Below are 9,568 nucleotides of genomic sequence, written 5' to 3'. Positions count from 1 at the left end.
ATCTTCGACACTCCATCGACATGCCTCATGGTAAAACCTACCAAGGTAAAATATAATGTGAGTGATGATGATGAATGTGAAAGTGATGCTTGTAGGAGTGATGATGATGATGATGAGGAGTACTCCAAGGAGGAGCTCATGGATATGTGTGAGCAAGTGCATACTTGCTTTGAGATGAAGAGAAAGGAGTGCAAGGAATTGAACAAGAAAGTTAAATTTCTTGAGCAATCCCTTGATGAGCTCAATGCCACTCATGAGAGGCTAATGGAAGCCCATGAGAAGCTTGGCAAAGCTCACTCTAAGCTTGAAAAGGCTCACTCCTCTCTCATTGAGCAAGTCAAAGTGGAGGAAGCCAAGAAGGAGCAAGTGATCATATCATGTGATGTGGGACTAACATGTGATCTTATTGATGAATCTATTTTTGTTGCTCCCACTAACACTTCTTGTAGCACTACCACTTCCACTTCACCTTTGAGCAATGGTCTCACTTGTGAAAACTCACTAAAAATGGAAAATAAGACCCTCAAGAAGGAGGTAAATGAGCTCACTCGTGCCTTAGGCAATGCCTATGGTGGAGATGCCCGCTTGCTAAAGTGCTTGGGTGGCCAAAGGTTTTATCTCAACAAAGAGGGATTAGGCTATACCCCTAAGAAAGGCAAGGCGGCCTTTGTCACTCCCAAAGTTAGCTTTGTGAAGGGCAATGGTCGGTTTTGCAACAGATGCAAGCAAGTTGGGCATATAGAGTAAAATTGCAAGACTAATAAGAACAAGCTACCTAATGTATCATCAATCAAATTTGATTCTTGTTACATGCTTTATAAGGGTGCCAATGGTGTGAAGGCTAAGTTCATTGGTACACCAATTGTGGGCCCAAAGAAGAAGGCCATTTGGGTACCAAAGACTTTGGTGACTAACCTAAAAGGACCCAAGCAAGTTTGGGTACCTAAAAAGAATTGATTTTCTTTTGTAGGTAAATTATAAAGCTGGAGGAAGACATTGGGTGCTTGATAGTGGGTGCACACAACACATGACCGGTGATTCAAGAATGTTCAATTCACTCAATGAAAACAAGAGCAATGGGTTTGATAGTATCACATTTGGTGACAATGGCAAAGGCAAGTTCAAAGGGCTTGGTAAGATTGCAATATCCAATGACTTGAGCATTTTCAATGTGCTACTAGTAGAGAGCTTGAACTTCAACCTATTATCGGTAGCTCAATTGTGTGATCTTGGTTTCAAGTGCATATTTGGTGTGGATGATGTAGAGATTATAAGTGTAGATGGCTCTAACTTGATATTCAAAGGATTTAGATATGAGAATCTATACTTGGTTGATTTCAATGCTAGAGAAGCTCAATTATCAACATGTTTGATCACTAAGTCTAGCATGGGTTGGTTATGGCATAGAAGGCTTGGTCATGTTGGAATGAAACAATTGAACAAATTTATTAAGCATGATCTAGTTAGAGGCTTGAAAGATGTCACATTTGAAAAGGATAAGCTATGTAGTGCATGTCAAGTCGAAAAACAAGTTGATAACACACATCCTAAAAAGAGCATGATGAGCACATCTAAGGCATTTGAGTTGATGCACATGGACTTGTTTGGACCAACCACATACACTAGCATTGGTGAAAACAAATATAGATTTATGATTGTGGATGATTTCACTAGATACACATGGGTATTCTTTCTAGTGGACAAGAGTGATGTGTTTGCAACATTCAAATCATTTGTCAAAGGCATTCACAATGAGTTTGAAACAACCATCAAGAAAGTAAGAAGTGACAATGGAAGTGAGTACAAGAATACTAGAATTGATGAGTTATGTGATGAATTTGGAATTAGACATCAATTCTCGGCCAAGTATACTCCTCAATAAAATGGGCTAGTTGAAAGAAAGAATAGAACCTTAATTGATATGGCAAGATCAATATTGAGTGAGTACAATGTGAGTCATTCATTTTGGGCCGAAGCAATCAACACGGCTTGCTACTATAGCAACCGACTCTATTGTCACCCCATGATGGAAAAGACGCCTTATGAGCTATTGAATGGAAGAAAGCCCAACATAGCATACTTTCGGGTTTTTGGATGTAAATGCTACATATTGAAGAAAGGCACTAGATTGAGCAAGTTTGAAAAGAAATATGATAAAGGTTTCTTGCTTGGTTACTCCACTACTAGCAAAGCTTATAGAGTTTGGAACTTGGCTAGTGGTACTCTTGAAGAGGTTCATAATGTGGAGTTTGATGAAACAAATGGTTCCCAAAAGGAAGATGAGAATCTAGATGATGTAAAAGGCACTCAATTGGTCAATGCAATGAAGAACATGGACATTGGTGATATAAGGCCTAGAGAGGTGATTGATGTTGAAGATGACAAGAATCAAGTGCCCTCTAACTCAAATGTGCAAGCTAGTGGTTCTCATGATCAAGTTCAAGCAAGAACTAGTTATGACAAAATGAAAGATCAACAACAAGTGGCTAGTTCATTATCTCAACCAAGTGATCAATCTAATGCAAGCAATCAAGTGCAAGTGCTCCAACCAACCAATATTACAAGAGATTATCCATTAGACACTATAATTGGTGATATTTCAAGAGGTGTGCAAACTAGATCAAGATTGGCCTCATTTTGTGAGCATTTCTCTTTTGTGTCATCCATTGAACCTAAGAAGATAGATGAAGCTTTGAAGGATGTTGATTGGATCAATGCTATGCATGAAGAGCTAAACAACTTCACAAGAAATCAAGTATGGGATTTAGTTGAGAGGCCTAAGGATCATAATGTGATTGGAACTAAGTGGGTCTTTCAGAACAAGCAAGATCAAGATGGGATAGTAATAAGGAGCAAAGCAAGATTAGTGGCTCAATGTTATACTCAAGTTGAAGGTCTTGACTTTGGAGAAACATATGCCCCGGTTGCAAGATTGGAAGCAATTAGGATCTTGCTAGCTTATGCTTGTGCCAACAACATCAAGTTGTACCAAATGGATGTGAAAAGTGCATTTCTAAATGGGTACATTAATGAGCTTGTGTATGTTGAGCAACCTCCCGGTTTTGAGGATGAAAAGAAACCCAACCATGTGTACAAGTTGAGAAAGGCTTTGTATGGATTAAAACAAGCACCTAGAGCATGGTATGAGAGATTGAGGGACTTCCTACTCTCTAAGGGATTCAAGATGGAAAAGGTTGACACCACTCTCTTCACCAAGAAGCTTGGAAAGGACTTGTTTGTAATGCAAATCTATGTTGATGATATCATTTTTGGATCAACAAATCAAGAATTTTGTGAGGAGTTTGGCAAGATGATGGCAAGTGAGTTTGAGATGTCTATGATTGGAGAGCTTAGTTACTTCCTTGATCTTCAAATCAAGCAAATGAAGAATGGCACATTTGTGAGTCAAGGCAAGTATATCAAGGACATGCTCAAGAAGTTTGGAATGGATGATGCTAAAGCTATTAGTACACCAATGGGGACAAGTGGAAGCTTGGATAGTGATGCTAGTGGCAACATGGTGGATCAAAAGATGTATCGGTCTATGATTGGAAGCCTACTCTATGTGACCGCATCAAGGCCGGATGTGATGTTTAGTGTATGCATGTGTGCTAGATTTCAAGCCTCGCCAAGAGAATGTCATTTGAAGGCAACAAAGAGAATATTGAGGTACTTGAAGCATACACAACATGTTGGATTATGGTATCCCAAAGGAGCAAGATTTGAGTTGATTGGATATTCGGATTCCGATTATGCGGGATGCAAAGTTGAGAGAAAGAGCACATCAGGCACATGTCAACTATTGGGAAGATCACTTGTGTCTTGGTCATCAAAGAAGTAAAATAGTGTAGCACTTTCAACCGCCAAAGCAGAGTACATTTTGGCTGGTAGTTGTTGTGCTCAATTACTTTGGATGAAGGCTACTTTAAGTGATTTTGGAATCAAGTTCAAGCAAGTGCCATTGCTATGTGACAATAAAGTGCCGTAAAGCTCACCAACAACCCGGTTCAACACTCAAGAACAAAGCATATTGATGTCCGCCATCATTTCATAAGAGATCACCAACAAAAAGGGGACATTTGCATTGAGAGTGTGGGCACCGAAGATCAACTTGCCGATATCTTCACCAAGCCACTTGATGAGAAGAGGTTTTGCAAGCTAAGGAATGAATTGAACATACTTGACTTCTCCAATATGTGTTGATGCACCCCCATTATATGATATGCCTCTCCTTCAAGCAATCCGAGGTAAAAGTTGATTGGTATGGCATACATCCTTGCTAAGGACATGATTAGTGCATCTAGACATGTTTCACATTTGAATAGGCTCATTCATGAAAATCAAATGAATTTGATGCTTGTATGGTACCACTATTGCTTGTATGATTGAAATGATCTAGTGGTAGCATATGATATGTTTGTGGGCTTGTAAACCTAGTGTTTGATTTAGAAAATGAGCTATAAGTGTTTAACTCAACATGGTACAAGATAACCCTTACTTGGAGGTATGAAGAAGCTTGTCCTTGGATCAAACCGAGTTAAATATCTTTTGCAAGTAATCTAGATTGAACCAAATTGGGAAAATGATCCTCATTTCACATGTTTTCACCCCAACCTATCTATAATTTGAGCTCACCTTTTGTGCTAATTGTTGACAAAGGGGGAGAGAAACAAAGATATGAGTAATAGGGGAGTATTTGACATAGGGGGAGAGATATGATAAAGGAAATGGATCAATTAAAATTTTGAGCACACAAGTAGGGGGAGCAAGCTTATAAACTTATATGTTGCATTTTGATGTGCATTTCATATGTTTGCTTGCATAGCACAAGTTTTAAATTTCAATATCCATGCTTGTATGGTGTATGCTAGCTATAGGTTTAAGTGATAAAATGAAAAACTAGCATGCATAGGCTAAGTAACTAGACTCATGCTCACATTATGAAAACTAGACTCTTACTTTTAATGTTGATCTCATGGGGTATTCTAGTTTTTGTGTGTATATCTAGTTACTAATGGTGCTAAGGATGCTATATTGGTGCACTCCGATTGATATCACGCTTCAAAGGTCCATCTCTTATACCTTAGCATCATTTGGTAGAAATTGACTCCTATATTTCCTATCTAAGCATATGTACAAGCTACAATCCAAACTCTTGGCATATATGTAGGGGGAGCAATTGCTACCATATGGAATTCATGAAACTTGTCCATATTCCTTTACACATGGTAAATATTCTTGGACAAGCAACATGGATTCAATTAAACTTTAATTCATATCTTTGTGTAAGGGTTGTCATCAATTACTAAAAAGGAGATTGAAGGCTCTAGTTTGGTTTTGGTTAATTGATGAAACCCTAAGTGCTAACCTAGTTTATCAAGTGTTCATGAGATAGGTAGCACACTCTAAGTTGCGAAGCAAACAAAGATCATAGCATGATGAAGATGATGCCATGGTGATGATCAAGTGCTTGGACTTGGAAAGAAGAAAGAGAAAAACAAAAAGCTCAAGGCAAAGGTATAAATCATATGAGCCGTTTTGTTTTAGTGATCAAGACACTTAGTGAGTGTGATCACATTTAGGATAGATAGCCGTACTATTAAGAGGAGTGAAACTCATATCGAAATGTGGTTATCAAAGTGCCACTAGACGCTCTAATTCAATGCATATGCATTTAGCGTCTAGTGGAGTGCTAACACCCTTGAAAATATTTGTGAAAATATGCTAACACACGTGCACAAGGTGATACACTCGGTGGGTGGCACACATGAGCAAGGGTGAAGAAGTTTGAAGTGAAATGGAGTTGGTCGCAAAGATGCTGGCGTCGATCAACTGACTAGACGCTAGATCACCCAGCGACTGGACGCTGAAGGACTGTGTCTGGTCGAGTTGTCAGATGGCACAGTGACTAGGGTTAAGCACCAGATGCTGGGTCACTCAGCGACCGGACGCTGAAGGGCTACGTCCGGTCGTGTTGTCGGTCAGCACAGTAAGTAGTCACAGCGTGACCGGACGCTGGTAGGATCCGGTCGGGCATGACCGGACGTGTTCGGTCGGCAAAAGTCAGTTTTGGGAGCTTACTGGAAATGACTGGACACTGGGGTCTGAGTGTCCGGTCACTTGTGCCAGAGCATCTGGTCGCTTCATAGCCGTTGAAATCTGGCGGCTCAGGTTTAACTTAGACTGACACGTGACTTACATCGGGCGATCGGACGCTGGATCCAGCGTCCGGTCAACTGGACCGGAGCATCCGATCACCCCGATCAGTACCTAGTGAAGGGGTACAACGGCTCTATTTCGTGGGGGCTTCTATTTAAGCCCCATGGCCAGCTCAAGCTCACTCTCTTGCACATTTTCATTAACATAGCAACCTTGTGAGCTTAGCCAAAGCCCTCCCACTCATCTCCATCATTGATCCATCATCTTTGTGAGATTGGGAGAGAATCCAAGTGCATTGCTTGAGTGATTGCATTTAGTGGCACTTGGCATTCGTGTTTCGCTGCGGGATTCACTTGTTACTCTTGGTGGTTGCCACCACCTAGATGGCTCGGTGCAGCGGTGGAGGATCGGCACGAGTTGGTGATTATTCGTGGCCCTCTCCGGTGATTGTGAGGGGAGTTGTACCTTCCCCGGCGGAGTGCCGAAAGGTAACTCTAGTAAATTGCTCATGTCATTGAGTTGCCTCACTTGTGGGTAGGTTCTTGCGGTGTCCAATCATGTGGATGAGGTTTGTGAAACACCTCTTAGCCACCGAACCACCAAGTGTTGGTCGACACAACGGGGATTAGCGTGTTGGCAAGCACATGAACCTCGGGAGAAAAATCGGTTGTCTGTTGTCATTTGCATTCTCCCGGTGATTGGCTTAATCTTCATCTTGTGATTGGTTCATCCCTCTACATGTTGGTATAATCATCTTACTCACTCTTTTATATTCTTGCAAACTAGTTGTGGCAAGCTCTTTAGTGTAACTAGAATTGAGAGCTTGATTTGTTATTTAAGTTCATCTAGTGGAGCTCTTTAGTGTAGCAAGATTGAGAGCTCTTAGTGAGTAGTATCATAGCAAGTTGTGTGTCTAGTAATCATTGCAACTAGAATTGTTGGATAGGTGGCTTGCAACCCTTGTAGTGCTAGAGCAAGTTTGCACTTCGCCTTTTATCATACTAATCAAATTGCTCTAGTTGATTTGTAGATTTTTAAATAGGCTATTCACCCCCCCTCTAGCCATACTAGGACCTTTCATCTGTGTACTATATTTGTGCCTTTTTAGCAGTGTAGTATGATAATTGTTTCAATGGTAAAAATTCGCAAGAGTTTCCCTTGTTTTAGGAGCATCCACAGTTACAAACAGAGACATCATGGTATATTCCAAACATTGAATCTTCCAAGGAGCATAATGCAACCACAACGAATATCACAACCAACATAATATGTCATGCAAAGTCCAAATAGTCAACAATGTCCATACAGTCCCAAATAGTTATAGAAAAGTAAATACAAAGTCCATAATAGTTCATACTAACAACTACCACATCCCTCACTGCCTCCTACTCTTGCCCTTACCCTTGTGACCCAGAGCGCTGGTGCCTGGAGTGTAAGGGTCGCGCGGACGGCATCGCCTAGTGCCTAGAGGCGGTGTAGGATGAGTCGAGGGAGCGTCCTGGAGCTGAGAGGGGCCAAGCTCATCGTGCCTCTTGTCCACATCATCGTCATCGTCGTCCTCCTCGTCCTCGTCCCCGTCCCCTGTAGCTACTTGGCTAGAGGAACCCAAGCCTCCTCTAGCTGCGGAAGGAACGTGCACGTCTTGCGTCATGTCTGTCCTGCAACCACAACGCCCAGCCGCACGGCGTAGACGATGTGACAGCCTCTGTTGTACAAAACTATGTTAACTAAAAGAATCAACCGTATTAATGGTATGTTTGCAATAATATTTTAAATCTTACGTCTAGGAAGCCAAGTATGTAGTCGTCACTGACTCTCGGCCGAATGCGCTCAATCTCTTCAACTGAGCATTTGAGTGTATTGCCTTGCAAAAAAGTTCTCAGTAATAATACTTCTGAACAGATAGCAATAGGTTTGGTTTTCTTTTGTACAACAATCTAACGTATTATAAGGGTGATACGGCTCGAATGTGGCACTAACTAAAATAGATAACTCGTAATGTCGGTCCAAGAATGACTAATGTATTCTTATGCAACTTAACGTACATAAATAATGCAATTGGCTTACCACTCTGTCCAAGATCGGTCCTGCCTCCACCTGCCTTCCTTCACGAGTCGACTGGTTGTACGCCGTGTCTTCATCGTCGGAGGACTCGACGTCAGTGTAGTCAGCTTCGGTCCACTGTGACCTCAGCCTGCAACGTGTCGCACGCTAGTACCAAGCTTGGTACCGCCTAAACTCACGGTTCGTGTGTGGCTCGTTGTTGTTGTCCATGTTGTCGTGCATCTCCTCCCATTCCTGAATGAAGGACTGGTGGTGCCTCTCCCAGTCAAAAATCTTCTTGTTCCTCTGACGATCCAACATGCACGTATGTCATCGTTACATGAATCCATGTACGTGTCACCATATTAATTAAAATGGACCATCATCATGAGATATTTGAAATATCAAAACACTTACTTGTGTAAGTCAACACCAGTCGAGAACTGAGCCGTAGGCCAAAGCTGTCTCACTCCAAATTGGCGTGCAACCCTATCTGGCAGGTGGAACTCGACAGCATAGAAGCAGATTAGAGGGCACCTCATCCTATAGAAGTCATCGTCGGCCCCACAAACATTGCTCAGCTGAAAAGGAAGTGCGTCCTCTCCACCATACGGCTCCCACTTCACCTGCAACATGTCCAAATAAGATGTTAGATGGTATACTAATCCTTTTCAAAGCAGCATGGAAAAAATTTTACTTACACTAGACGCCGTCAGCGTGTCTAGCTCGTTCATGAACTCAATGTACGCCTGGTCTATCCTCGTGTGCGGAACCCTTACCTGGTCCCAACGGTACGCCCACGTCGACTGGTGACGTGGAGGCTGACCTTGGAACCACTCACGACGATCCAAAACCTCTGGACGGCCAACTGGAAGACGAGCCCACATCCAGAGCTGTAACAGGTACACGCATCCACCAAGTGACGGGTTGGACAAAGACCGATGACACCCCTCGCACAGCTGCCGGTATAGAAAACATAAGACTGCAGAGCCCCAGCTGTACAGACCCGCCTGGTCCCAGTCACTGAGGCAGTGGATCCACATCCAGGACGCACTGTCACCCATGGCGTCGGGAAAGGGAACGCGGGCAAAAAGGTGTAGGATCCATGCCCGGCAATAGTACCCAACTGTCTCCTCGTCTGCCTCCTCGAGGCACTGTGCGAACTCTTCACGTAGCCAGGAGATGGGAACTCCAGCAGTGCGAGCCCCTTGCTCGCCAAGCTCACGCCCAAGGAAGACCTCCACTCGTGCTCTCTAGCCCTCTGACCTGCACTGCTCGGTGACTGGGTTGCCGTGAATCCTTAGGCCTAGGATCTTCTGACAGTCCTATAGCGAGACTGTCATCTCCCTAAAAGGTAGGTGGAAGT

This window comes from Miscanthus floridulus, chromosome 19 (assembly GCF_019320115.1).
Source record: "Miscanthus floridulus cultivar M001 chromosome 19, ASM1932011v1, whole genome shotgun sequence".
Lineage (NCBI taxonomy): Eukaryota > Viridiplantae > Streptophyta > Magnoliopsida > Poales > Poaceae > Miscanthus > Miscanthus floridulus.
The sequence above is the reverse complement of the archived record's forward strand: the minus strand, read 5'-3'. Positions refer to the sequence as shown.